This window comes from Urocampus carinirostris, chromosome 6, assembly GCF_059441175.1.
Source record: "Urocampus carinirostris isolate Australia breed hairy pipefish chromosome 6, RoL_Ucar_1.0, whole genome shotgun sequence".
NCBI lineage: Eukaryota > Metazoa > Chordata > Actinopteri > Syngnathiformes > Syngnathidae > Urocampus > Urocampus carinirostris.
Genome location: NC_142354.1, coordinates 12,250,175 through 12,265,140, shown reverse-complemented (window position 1 = coordinate 12,265,140; position 14,966 = coordinate 12,250,175). Strand labels below are relative to the sequence as shown.

The 14,966-nt window shown below is 42.3% G+C and overlaps 1 protein-coding gene across 2 annotated transcripts in view; it reads right to left on the bottom strand.

Moving 5' to 3' along the window:
- The window catches only part of plxna1b (plexin A1b), a 321,328-nt gene extending 311,718 nt beyond the window's left edge, over positions 1-9,610 (bottom strand). For both annotated transcript variants that reach the window (XM_088337907.1, XM_088337908.1), the window contains exon 1: positions 9,464-9,610. The gene's annotated coding sequence lies outside the window, so the exon portion shown is untranslated. The remainder of the gene's footprint in view (positions 1-9,463) is intronic.
- Positions 9,611-14,966: the final 5,356 nt, after the last annotated feature.

Genomic DNA, 14,966 nt, shown 5'->3' with positions numbered 1-14,966 from the left:
GATTATTGATCTAAGTAGTTTTATTTTAACCACGCAGTTTTTTTTTTTTTTAAATTTAAACATTTAGCTGGATGTCTATGTTTATAGTGTCACAGCACGACACACTACATTTTTTCCCAATGCCATTAAAATGCCACACCAGAAAAATGCAAGAAATGGTTGAAATAGTAACATTTTTCTTTAAGTGTGTCATCTGGGCCACCAAGCAAACATGGAGTAAGAAAAAATAAGCTTGCGTTCTGTGTGACTGCAGCATTAGAGTGTGCTTTGGTTATGAATTATAAAGCACGAAAAAATACAGTCGTGCCTTAAGATAGGGGGTTTAATTATATATAGTATATTATATAATACATGATCGTGCTCCTAATTCAAATCTACTTAATCTGCTTCCAATGATAGCTTCTACACCAAGTTTATACTGTGTAGCTTTCTTCAAAATGTCCGTTGTCTGTTTAAAATTGTTTTGAACTCTCGACGAATCCGAGGAACAGACTGAGCTGAAGCACAGCAGTACTAGAACTGCGTGTCATATTTAATAGTTGTGGCTTCGTTACTAGGCACCACAGGGCAAACCCAATTTCCACCAAAACATCCGTGGAAATACAGTTCCCCACTTGTGAGTTAAGGTGGGTGCGATTTTCAATTTGCAGCCAAATTAACAGGCACTTTTTTGATATTTTCAGAGATGTTTCTCTCCCAAATCATCCCTAGTGAGAGACCTCTCTCTATCTGCTTCAAACGGTGTCCCCCTTAGCTGAGCAGCTGTCACTTTCAGCAGGCACTGTGGAAGACGGAAGCGAGGACGGGGTCCTTTGAAGGAATGGTTAAAAGTGGGTGATAAAAATAAACCGGCAGAGGAGAGAAAATTAATTATACATAACAGACAGTTCACTTGGCTGAGCAAGACTGGATCTCAGACGGGGGGAAAAAATAAGGCTGAGATCCTCTACCGCCGATATTCGAGCAGTGTCCTGATGCAGGTCATTTTGTTGTCCTTAAGTCTGGTACGATACAAAATGATCTTCTGGAAACCGGCCACAAGATCAATTAAAATGTCATTATAAAATTGAATCATTGCACACGGAGAAAAATAAGACACCTAATCTAGGGTGTTGACAGCCTCAAAAGCCTTTAAATTCACTTCATATTGGCACTGATGACGGTTGATGCTGTGGACCCACCTGCATGCTTACCCTGAGATGATTTGTCATGCGCCAGAATTTTGCAGTGCAGGACCACCCACTGACTCCAATCTCAATCCTCGCTCTTCATTTGGTCCAAATAGAGGTCATTCCTATTTGAACAGGCAGTCAAGACAAGCCCGCCAGGTATTGGCAAGTGAGTTTATTTCATATTAGGGGCTTGCCGACTGGAGAGGTGTTAGCACCAAGCGAGCGCATGTGTGCGTGTATTTGTGCATGTGTGTGGGTATATAACAAGGCTTTTAGCTCTGCTGCTAGTTCCTCTTTGGTGTGTTTTAATATTGCTGCAGCTGCATAGATCCTTGCCTCAGGGTACCGCACAACAATACCAGCGAGACTCAGGAAAAACACTTTAACAGCAGGGGAAAAAATATTATGGCTACACAAGGTAAGGAAGAGATTTAAGAACTTAAAACTGAGGAGATCAGCTAGTCAACTTGACAAATACATGAATCAATGTCAAATGCAAGTCCACAAGCAGCCATGACCAACTTGCGCCAATACTGTAGTAAGGATCGTTAGTAAGGGTCTAATAATAGTCAAATGTGATAGAGGACACAAATAGTACTAGGAATATTAACCGTAAATAATCTATAACCATAAAAAAAAACAATCATTGCATCACTTAATACAAAGATAATTGTTACACGCACATTACGTGTTACATTCCTTTGACAATTAGCGTTGATTGTCAATTTGTAGTTGGTCAGAACATGCCTAACTAACACACCAGAGAATGCTGATATTTTGCGGCTCAATCAGAGAAATGCCTTCTGTTTCCTGGGCTCTGATTGAAGCAATCCGAATGAATCATTTTCAGGACTAGTGACAAACACTGTAAATAGTACATGCAGTTTGAGAGAATATCGATCAGGGGCGGGGGGACAAACATGCGTGACATCATTATGCAAAAATATATTTCCAAATGTATTTTTCAACATTAAATAAGGGGGATTTCATTTATGTCAAGTATTGTGTAGTTTTCCCGAAATAAAATGAAAATACTGAGTAAATCGGCCAATCTACATAAGGCTTCTTTTGGGCCAAAAAAAGCCAAAGTTTGCGTTTACGTTTTGTTTCTGTACTACAAGTCCAGAGTGCGGCTTGAAAAATATTCTGGACAAGAAACTGCGGATGTATTGATGCAAACAAGTAAACAAATTAATTGTCTTGCACTATATTATAATTCCACCCTAACATGCGAAAATAAACTTTATAGGGGTGTAAATGAAACAGATTACCGTGAAACTCAAGGGATTGCTGTATATGGAGAAAAAGCTTTCCCTAAAAGATGTGCTGCTTTAAATAACTTATAAATAACCACAATTGTGCGTTTTTGGCTCGACGCTGCCTCGCTTGGCATTGCTGGGTTTGGTGTTGCCGGGCATTCTACTTGAGCGCGGTTGTTGGGGCCGTGGTTTGTTGAAAAAGCACCAGGTAGCCACTAGGGAGTGCCAATTAGCAGTATGACCACATGCAGCTATAGTGATGCTTGCACGTGAAAGGAGATGTTTATCGATTTTGTTGGTATTCATTAGGGGTGCCTTGACACAAAACAGAGCGAAAGACACTCCCAAAGACCTAGAATACTACTGTGTGAACTTTCACGAAAATCGGTTCAGGCGTTTCGTAGCCTTTAAGCCACATCCGAACACATACACACGCATGCGAATTGGCAATTATATAATGGTCTAGATCCAGACTACATAGATAAATCACTGTTCTCGTCAAATCCCCAAAAATGTTTTTCAGTGTTCTGTGCGAAACAGAAGAATTGTTTCCTTAGTAGTGCACCAGGGAAACCGAGATCAGAAATAGAGTGGACTTTTCAAATACGGTGAAATAACCAAATCAATAACCAACTCAAGAATGGAAGCAGTAGGGCTGAGTCTTACATGTGTGACTTGATGGAGTAGGAACGGCAGGAATAAAAAGAGCAAGGGAGAGCGCGAATAAAAGGAAGAGAGGCGGTGCGCGTCGGTGTGAAAACGGGGGGTTGCGCTCCTGACAGAGAGAAAAACAGCGTTGTGAAGGAAAGAAGACCAAGACATCCTGAGTGGCAGCAGGAGGTCTTAAGAAAAGCCACCGAGAGAGAAGGATGAGGTTGTCACTCCCTTTCAAAATGTCATTCGGTTAAGCACACGGGAAAAAGCTCTTACGGGCGCAGACAAATCTCGTGTCAACGCCCTACAATAAAACATTGAATCACATTAGCACACAAACATAAATTATTTCTCCTTCTCATGGTTGATGGCTCATTTCTCACTCTAACTTTCTTCTGCTTTGTCATCCGTCCTCAACCTAATTGGACCTTAACGATCCTGCTCACTGAATACTCCAGAGGAATGCAATGGAAGGGGGAGGGAAGAGGGAGGAGGCGCACCATACAAAAGCAAAACCAGAGGGGTGCAAAGTGCACATGTCAGCAAGAATTCCAAAGTTTGGACATCACACACGGAGCCAACCAACCAAACCAACGGCTTTGGAAAAATCGGCACACGGCGGCTCTATTGTAGACAGATATGTATCATAATTAGGCGAGATGAAGCCAAATTGCTTGTCATTTTCTGGCTGGGTTGCAGGACTCATGTAAATGTCATGCAAGGTTGCAGATCTGGGTTACGATAACAGATAGCAATGGCCCATGTTCAGAGCGGAGGGAGAATGTACGACCTGAAATGGAAAAACGAAAAAAAAAAAAAAACGAAAATTGGAAATTGTTTCACGGAGTGCCATTCTAAAGTGACACTGATTGAATAGGTTTAACTGGACAGATGAGTGACTGTTAAACGCTTGAATAAAGTCGATTATGCTTAAATGGGAAAGGAATAGAAATTCACTAAACACACTTTATTATTTGCAAGTACAGTAGAACCCCAGGATACAGCGTCCCTGCCTTACGGCGTGTTCCCTTTAGAGTGTGGAATAGGATGTTTTTTCAGCTCATCTTTGCTGCATTTTCCTCACTATATGACAACTTATTATTTTGTGTGCCCAAAAACTTACCAAATTCTAACAACGCAATCCTTGCGTCCATGATGAGTTACACCTCTAAAGTGCCAGTCTGCTGTTGGTCCGTTTCAAATCAAAAGCTTGTCTGCTATTGGGTTTGCGTCACGGCATCATGACAATGCCAATGCTATTGGTTGAACTTCCTCCCACAATACTTTTATGTCTCTTTAGTCAGCTTCATTGTGGGTGCTATGGCTGGCCAAGATACTAAATGGAGAAGCAAACACGTGATAACCACAGAGATCAAGCTTTAAAAGATGAAAACATACAAAGAAGCATCGCTACCCTTGCTATGTTGCATTTGATAATTAGTACTAGTATTAAAAATAAGGAGGCAATTAAAGATGACAATCCTCGCAAGCGGAAGTTTTGAAATCAGTGTTATTTTTCAGCAGCTGACTCCTGCTCTCTTGGCATCCACCTGCTACTCCAATCGCCCAGCTAGAATCACGCCATATTAAAAGGTAAATGGGATGTCATTTTTCCTTTACATTTATATTAATAATGATATTTAATCATTTACACATAATTACTACTTACCATAAAGTATTTTGACGGATTATTGTTTTTATCTGGGGTAACGAACGTTTGAAATACATTAGCTAAATATTATAGGTTTCTATCCCCCCGCTATACAACACAATTTCTGAGCATTTCTTTTTTCTGCACTGTGATGACTATGTTTGCACCAATGCATATGCTGACTATTTTTTTGCACTATGATGACTTTTGCACCAAATGCAACATTGCACAACCCTTACGATACCAATGGTATCACGATAACAACTGTATGTAACATCCCACATGCCGACATTTCTTGTGTAAATACCATGTAAATTATAACTATAGCCTTATCCCCCTTGTTTGATAACCTTATCTTCTCTGTTCCTTTATCTTCTTGGCTCATACCTCACTGTGAATGTGTAAAACTGGAGTGTCATGCCCAATTTCGTTGTCACAAAATGTTAACCCATTTTGTAACAATGACAATAAAGGTATATACTATTCTATTCTAATTTGCAAACCTCCCCTCCATGTCGTTTCCTGGGGGTCTACTGTATTTATTTTGACTATTCAAAATACATTGAACAAATTCCTGCGGCACACCAGACAAGGTCTTTACGCGCACTGGCTGAAAAAACTGCAATAAACCAATAAAACAACAATGGCCACCTGTTCAATGGCATTTGGCACTGACAGAATAGGGCCAAGCCCTTTATAAGTGACTCATATATCGTGCATGCATTTACACATTGACTTTCTAAGTTCATAAATTACATCAGCTGCTTTGAGATCACAAGCGTGAAAAGAATAAAATGAATGCTGCAATGATTTAACTACGATTAAGATGCAAAAGTAAGCGTTAAATTCTAGAAAGCAATTTCCATTTGCAGCGACGCTTTTTAAAAATTATTTAATTCAATATAAAAGGGTGCAAGGAGTCTTTGCAAGAAGCTGCCAAGCATTGCACACTCCACACCCACCTACTGACTCCGTCCGCTGCCTGCTCAATTACTGTCGACTAACAGAGCTTACAAATTGCATTAACGCCCCCACCTTTATTTTTTTAACGCAGCACCGACACGATTGTAATTATTTCAAACAAAGCTAATAAGGGTATTGATTTTGGGTCGGGAGGGGAGCCAAGGAGAAATGCAGCAATGGGCATTTTATCCTGTTGGACCACTTTCTTAAACTTTTTGAGACTTTTTTGTTACTGATTGGAAAGAATGGCAACAAGTTTGATATCTCACTCATCTCATCTCATTAGCTGCACCGCTTATCCTCAGTAGCGTCGCGGGGGTGCTGGAGCCCATCCCAGCAATCATCGAGCAGTGGGCAGGGGACACCCTGAACTGGTTGCCAGCCAATCACAGGGCACACAGGGACAGACAACTCGCTCGCTCATTCACACCTAGGGACAATTTGGACCGGCCAATCCACCTGAAATGCATGTCTTTGGAATGTGGGAGGAAACCGGAGTGCCCGGAGGAAACCTACGCAAGCACGGGGAGAACATACAAACTCCGCACAGTAAGTCCGGTAGCTGGATTTGAACCCACACAGGAGGTTCCCGAGACCTTAGAACTGTGCCACTCATGCGCTAACCACTGCGCCGCCGTGCTGCCCCAAGTTTGATATCCATTTTTAAAATTGCACCTTATTATGGTATTACTATGATATTACTACATACAGTATTGATGACACATGCCTTCGCTCTGAAAACGCTGGTCTACTAGTGATCCCAAGAGTCAAGAAGAGATCCGCAGGTTCGAGAGGGTTCTCCATTCGGGCCCCGGTGCTGTGGAATGCTTCGAGTTTGATATGTATCAAAAAGAACATGTCACCATGTTTATCCATGTTATTACCAGGTTGTAATCGATACAAATAGGTTAAAAAGGCTTAGGTAACCACTTAAACATTGCGCCAGTTATAAATCCAATCTCCTAGATAATTACAATGACCCAGTGGCCTATTTTCTACAGGCTGCTCAGATGTTCTTAGAGGGCTACCTGGTGGTGTTATTACTCAGTTGTTACTGTGTTATTATTACCTTATTAAAAGATCCCAAGGATTAAAAGTAGGGTTAAAATAGGCACACATTAAAACAGTCATACTCAGTTTAGCTCGGGGGAAACATGGTAGAGAAACCATTCTCACGTGGGCTATACTAGTAAATTAATGGCATAAAAAGTGTGCCTTAGCTGGAGGGCTGTGTGTCTTTTCGGAGGCTTACATGTAAGTAATGATAAATATATATGGTAAATTCCGGACTATAAGCCCTTGCTTTTTTCCCAAACGTTCAACGCTGCGGCTTATTCAGTGATGCGGCCAATTTATGTAATTTTTCTAACGGCCGCCAGCGGCGCTCGAGTACAAAAGGTAAGATTTAGACCGGTGGAATATATGCGCCGAGGAAGACTGCAACGGAGAATAAGGGCGCGTGGGACGACTTCTATATGACAGAGTTTCTTTCCGACACTGAGGAAGATGAATTTGATGGCTTCAGTTGTAAGGAGGAAGATGAGGACGGTTTACCGTGATTTTAGTAAATCGGTACTCTTTAGGCTTCCGTAGTTTGTCTTCGAAGACGTACTATCAGCTCTTACGTAGTGAATCCTTACACACTGTTATTTTAATGAAGGATTACCAAAATAGAAGATTAATAAAATAAATCTTGTGATGTTATGAGCAGCACGGCGGGACAGTGGTTAGCGCGTGTGCGGCACAGTTCTGAGGTCATGAGATTGAACCTCCAGTGTGGAGTTTGCATGTTCTCCCAGTGCTTAAGTAGGTTTCCTCTGGGCACTCTGGTTTCCTCCCACATTACAAAAACATTCATGTTAGGTTAATTGGCCAGTCCAAAAAGTGTGAATGAACAAGTGAGTTGTCAGTCCCTATGTGCCCTGCAACTGGCTGGCAACCAATTCAAGGTGTCCCCTGCCCACTACCAGAGGATGGCCGGGATGGGCTCCAGCACCACCGCGACCCTACTGAGGATAAGCGGTCCAGATAATGGTTGGATGGATGTTATCATGAGGCTATCACATACCTGTCAACCTGTACGTTTTTGCTGTACAAAGTACGTTTGTTATGCATTTTAAGACGTGTACGACATAAAAGAAAATCCGTACGGAAAAAACGCAAATTTGTCAATTATGGGTACCATCCAGTATACACCGACTATCACGAAACGGCAAATCAATCGAGTCAAACGAGTTCGAGTTGTGTAGTTAAAGGAAGTCAGTCTCTTTTTAGAGAACCGGCTTTTTCGGCTCAACTCATTAAACTCAGACGGCTCACTTGCTTTGATGCATTATATTACGAATTATTATGTTGTATAATGAAGTTAAGAAAGAAATGAAGTATAAAAGGAGAAAATAAAAAAAAGACACGTTTGTGGTTATCCCTTTAATCAGTATATTACCGACAACGATTTAATGCAGAAAATTAATTAATTGAATTAATAATTGTAATAGGAAAATGTATTATTCTACTTAATTATATTTGCATGTTTTTTTCCTTCTACAGTGAACGTCCAAGCTACTTAGTTTTTGATTTTTTTAATAATAAAGCTCGTTCATGTGGAGAAACTCAGTACCTCACAACAAAATGTTAATTAACAATATATATGATATGACGAAGCACATGTACAATATAACATGTTAAACTACATAATAAACACGTTTGAAAATATAAATATGGTGTAATATTATTTTGTATTTGGTAAGGGAAAATGCGACAGTTTGTAAGGGCATGGAGCCCTGGAGCTTGACAGGTATGCTATAGTGATCAGGAGTCGGGTTGAAATGGGGAAACACATGACTCGCCCCGGCAGCATGCTGGCGCAGTGGTTAGCACAGTTCTAAGGCCCTGGGAACCTCCTGTGTGGGTTCAAACCCAGCTACCAGACTCCTGTGCGGAGTTTGTATGTTCTCCCCGTGCTTGCCCGGGTTTCCTCTGGGCACTCCGGTTTCCTCCCACATTCCAAAGACATGCATTTCAGGTTGGTTGGCCGGTCCAAATTGTCCCTAGGTGTGAATGAGCGAGTGAGTTGTCTGTCCCTGTGTGCCCTGCGATTGGCCGGCAACCAGTTCAGGGTGTCCCCTGCCTGGTGTCCGATGATTGCTGGGATGGGCTCCAGCAACCCCGCGACCCTACTGAGGATAAGCGGTGCAGCTAATGGCACCCCGCAACCCTACTGAGGATACGCGGTGCAGCTAATGAGATGGGATGACTAGCCCCCTGGTGAGCAGAACGAGTCCAGGTGCTCTTAGGGGGCTACCTGGCGCCCGCGGGCACCAGTTTGGGCACCCCAGAAATCTATAATGCAAAGTTGTAGGTGTGAAGGCGAGTAAATCCCAGCCGCCGAACCTAAAAATTACGCCGAGAGTTCCGTCACGGAACGTGGGGGCGAACCGATCCGTGTCAACAAACATCACAACGGGAGACACAATTTGATTTGGGTCTTCAAGACGACTTAAGTCGCCACACTGAATAAAATAAAGAATAATCGACATCTAAAGTCGACATGAAGAAATCTACTGTACGTCGCCTCCCTAAATTCGAATTTTGTCAAACCGTGCAGTTTAGTTTAAGAATTTTAAACAAGAAGATGTGTGGGGGGGTGACACAAAAAGGCAGGGGAGCGTGGTTCTTCTACCCACGCCGAAGCCGGCTTCGGTTCCTCCCCTCCAAAAACGCCGCTTCCTGCCCTCTCCCACTCCCGAGTTTTCCAAGCTACTCACCGGTGAAGCGAAGGAATCCTCGCCATGGTTTTAAATCCAAAAAGTTGAGGACATTTCCAGGCTAAGAGTTGAGTTGGGGTGTTAGCGGGAGGGGGGACGCTCCGCTCGGCTAGGCTGGGCTCCGTCTTCGGCGCCTCCCTGCGTGAGACTGGCGAGAGGAGGAATGCGGTTCCCTGCTCCACGCGGAGGGGGCGGGGGCAGGAGGAGAGGGCAGGTCCTTCACTCGTTGTGGTTCTTTGTTTGGTCCGTAGAGGGCGCTAGTAGTCGACGCCTGTTGGTTCAAGTCTACTCATACGTCACTACGTTTTCAATTCATAAAGTGACTAAAATGTGCACAGAAATTTCCTTTTAAATCACAGGATATTGCAAAGTGGTTTAAATGAAGATATTTTATTTGGTACTGCCCTCTTTGGTTAAAGTAAATCTGATCTAAAATGTTTTGTTTTATTGCCGATAAGAGTGACAATGAGTTCGAATTATTTTGGAACGGTGTTTGGAATATACGAACCAAAGAATTTTAAATCAAAGCCAAAAGAAATATTTGTTGTCAATCGTATAATTTTAGCTAAATTGTAGTCATAAGTGCAAAATACCCGGGCGGAAAAAAATCATCACTTTTCATTTTAAAACAATACATTTTGGCCATCAGGCTTTCCTCCACCCAGAAAAAAAAACATCACAACTAATACTATTTGTAAATAATTTTGTTATTCTTATTCAATTTTCTCCCCTGGCATGTTCATTTATTTTATCTCTGTATTTGTTTCGTTGTACAATTAGTTATCATGTTACGCAATGTTGCTATGCAAGTATTCTTTGGAGCATTTTTTGTGTTTTGTTTGATTAAGCATTCCAAAAAATAAAAGACTAAAATGTGCAAAGGTAAAGTAAAAAAGTCACCCCCAAAATCGTATTATTTTGCTTGAAATAAATGTCTAACCTTAAAAAGTTAATAAATAACGACAATGAATGATGATATATCTAATAAAAGCATATTCTCCCCCTCCCCCCAAAATACTTTTTTTCCTTATTTTATAAAATACGTGTCAGTGACTAAAATGAGCAGGTGTGAAGCAAAAACATAATAATACTAATATTTGATCCCCCCAAAATCATTTTGTTACTGAATAATTGTTTAAAATTAAGAACTCAAAAAGTGATTGAATTGTGTACACGTCAAGCTAAAAAAAATCCCGTTTCCCCTAAAAATGGTATGATTTTTTCCCCCCCATTCTATTAAATAAGAGTAAAAAATAAATAAATGCCTAACCTTATAAAGTAAGTATTTTGTCATTATAGCCAATATTGACAAATAAAGTAAGTATTGATCGATTGATGAAGTCAAGCTCTATTTTCTCCAACATTACGTTTTGGAGACGTGTTTACTCAAGCTGTCAAATGTTATTGTTATTGAAAGAAAAACATAAAGACAGTGTAAAGTTGACTGTTTTTGGTTGTGTATTTCTCAGACTTCCATGCTATGAAATTAACCTGTTTTTATATTCCTAATATAATATCAATCATCACACATATACACATAGTCACGTTTCAAAGATCAGTCTAATTCCATTATTTGTAAATACCTTTCTCAATTTTATTTCATTTTATTGTGAAGTCGTGCTAATGTGTGACTTAATTTCCTGTTTATGTGTTAAATCAATAAACCACGCCTACTGACTGGGTGTTTTCAGTTTTAGCCTGGGCGCCCAGCTAGGATGGCCGGTCAGGCTGGGCTGAAGTATCCACGAGGGAGGTTAAAACTTCAATAAGTGTTTTTATCTGAATAATTCTGCCAACAGAGAGTTTATATCTTGTATAACTCTCACAACAGGCATAAAACTAATTTGATTTTGCGTGGGTTTTTCCGTTTTCTTTCTACCCGAACACGAACAGACGGTAGACCCAAACGCGAAACGTTTTCACACCAAGCTTTATTTACGGAAGTGGGGCAATCTTGCGCGGGACCACAAGCGCCAGCGTTTCGGCGATCGCTGGGCAGAACAAGCGAGGCAGAGAAGCCAGGCACAGGAAAACAGGAAGCCACGGACAGACGGGCAGGATACCAGACAGGACGGGACAGACGGGATTGATACAGGTGAGGACGGGACAGGCGGGATCGATTCCGGATACAGGATATACGAGCAAGATACAGGTGAGGACGGGACGGACGGGATCGATACTGGATACAGGTGAGGACGGGACAGACGGGATCGATTCCGGATACCAGACAGGACGGGACAGGCAGGATCAATACCAGATACAGGATACACAAGCAGGATACCAGACAGGACGGGTCAGAATCAACATGCTTGCCTTGCAAGTGCAGAGATTCGTTGACGGACTTAGAAGGAGTGACTGGAAGCGTGGAGTTTTAAATAGGAAGGGTACCAATCAGGCAACGAGCAGCAGCTGGCGCCAAACGAGCAGGCACAAGTGAGGGCAATGGGTAATCGTGACATATATAGCATGAAGTTGAAAATAGTTATCTGTGTCACTCCAAAGAAGTAGATTTTATCAGCTATTGGGATCGGTGGAAGTCAGTTATCATACGTCCCTAATTGTGATGATTCTTAGAAAATTAAGAGAAAGAAATAGAAACGGAGAAAATCAAAAGAGAAATAAAGAAATGAAATGAAAAAAATGAAATGATGTGCGGTCCCTTCTCAAGATTTCTTCATTTCCCTCATGTTGAGGTTTTTGAGTGTGTCCTTGCCCACATGTAGGTTTTAGATCAGGGGATGCTGTAATAATAATCTGTAGTTTGCAATAATCTGTAGTCTGTGCAGCCCTTCGAGACTCCTTGTGATTAAGGGCGTCACAAATAAACACAACTTGACTTTAGAATTTGTGTGAATAATCAAAATCTCATTATGTAACACTCGTTTTTAAAGCAGGTGGTACAAAATGCTGAAGCAAGGCTTTTAACTAAGACAAGACACTTTGATTCCATGTCACAAAAGCCAGTTTCTGTAGCCAAGAATCGTCGCGCCAAGGACCCCTCCTTTGGTTGCTACCCAGCTTTTCTACACACCTGACCCTTTTGGGCCCTCCCACAGGTGGTGAGTGAGCCCATGGGAAGAGGAACCCATGTCGTTCTTCTGAGGTGTGCACGACCGGACCCCGTGAGCAAAGACCCGGCCACCAGGCGCTCCCGAACGGACCCCACCTACAATTCTGGTTCAGGCGAGTGGCCCCGGTAACCAGTGTCCGTGCTAGGGAAAATTGTGGACCAAAGTTTTGTACGTTTTGTCTGGCCTAGAACCTGTTAGTCCTGGGTGACCCTACCAGGGGCTTAAAGCCCCTGACAACATAGCTCCTAGGATCATTGGGACGCACAAACTCCTCCATCACGATAAGGTAGCAGATCATTATCAATTTACTGGTCGATCTACGTTCCTACCTTCACCTATGGTCACAAACTGTGGGCTATGACTGAAAGAACACAATGCCAGATACAAGTGGCTGAAATGAGTTTTCTCCATAGGTAGGCTCGGCTCTCCCTGAGAGATAAGGCGAGAAGTTCAGTTATCCGGGAGGGACTCTAGGTAGAGCCAATGCTCCTCCGCATTGAGAGGAGCCAGTTGAGGTGGCTCGGGTATCTGATAAGGATGGCTCCTGGTCGCCTTCCTCAGGAGGTGTTCCGGGCATAACCCACCGGGGATGACCCAGGACACGCTGGAGAGACTATGTCTCTAGGCTGGCCTGGGATTTTAAGGTTCTGTTGGTATTATGCAAATTTATGCATGGACTTGCCTCCTTATACCTTCCAGTATAAATTTCCCTCTATGTTACTGCACTAAGCCTTAGCTCAGAAAACACTGGTCTAAAATGTTTCCAAGAGCCAAGAAAAAATCTGCAGGTCAGTTATTACCTAAATTTCATGTTGACTATGTCTGTGTATTGTTTGTTGATGTCCTTTCAACATCCATTGCAGCCTGGTCATCCTGGAAGGGGCATTAAATCATGTGTGGCCCCTACTCTATGTTTTTCAATTTCCTCATGGTGAGGTTTTTGAGTTTTTCCTTGGCGTCATGTGGGTTTTAGATCAGGCGATGGTGCAATGGCAGTCTCTACAACCCTTTGAAACTTGTTGTGATTTTGGGCTGTACAAATTAACAAGACTTGATAGAAAATAATCTCGTCTGGTGTTGACATTCCCGAACGCTGTAACAACTTTCAAAGAAGATGACAGTTTAATAATTCATTAACAGTCAAGTCGGTTAAGCTACATTAAAAAACAAAATAAGAGGCGCTTCCCGAATCAATAAGCTGACTGTGGACTTGTAAAGGCCGCCTCATCAAAATCGAGTGACTCTCCCGTAGCCGATTATGAATGCGAGACACTTTCCAATATCTACTCTGTTGCAGTGTTCAAGCTCAAATCAGTGAAAGCCACTTTGACGCCGTCCACATCAATCTCGACTCTTGTTAGGCACAAAGTGTATTTTTGAGCACTTTACTGTGACGTTCGGCAGAGAGGAAGCTTTGAAGATAACTGAGTTATTCATTCATTCATTCAGGAGTCTCGGGTTACTGATTGGACTCGGGAGGGAGGAGAGTACTCTTTGGTTATGACCAAACCACCTGATCCAGTGCTTCGCCAGCCCTGCAAGTGTTATTGGTTACAGCAGGAGTCAGCAACCCAACATGTTGAAAGAGACATGCTGGACCAGAAAAACTCAAATGTAATTTGTCTGGAGACACAAAAAATGAAAAGCTTCATATAAGCCTTAAATTGAACGCAACACTTGCTGTATATCTATATTACTCTACTTTCAAGTCCTGTTTATTTTTGACACCCTTTATCACAAGGAGTCTCAAAGGGCTGCACAGACTATTGCAAACCACAGACTATTATGACACCATCCCCTGATCCAAAACCTACATGAGGGCAAGGAAAAAATTCAAAACATTTTACATGAGGAAAATGAAGAAAACTTGAAGAAGAAGAAGGGAGCGCACTTGAGGTAATTAGCGTTCCAAGATGATCAGACTGCAAAAGAAAAAGCAGGAAGCCCACGAGATCGGAGCTTGGTCGGAGGGCGGAAACGAGTCCAGCAGCCGGGACTGGAGATCGGAGCGTGGTCAGTGGACGGAGACAAGTCGGGCAACCGGGATGGAAGATCGGAGCATGGTCAGAGATCGGAACAAGTCAGGTAATCAGAGAAGATCATGACGCCAGAGATCGACACAGGCTACAGACTACAGGATACAAGATACAGGATAGAGGATACAGGATACCGGACGGGTCGGGAGCCAGAGTCAAAAAATGCTTGCCTTGCATGTGCGGGGGTTCGCTGACGGACCATCAAGGAGTGAGTGAGAGTACTGAGCTTAAATAGGAGGGGAACCAATTAGGAAACGAGCAGCAGCTGGAGCCAAACGAGCAGGCACAGTTGAGGGGAATGGGCAAATCATGACATTAAAACATATTATATATATATATATATATATATATATATATATATATACCACAGCCATATCCCCCTAGTGGGAGGTGGCT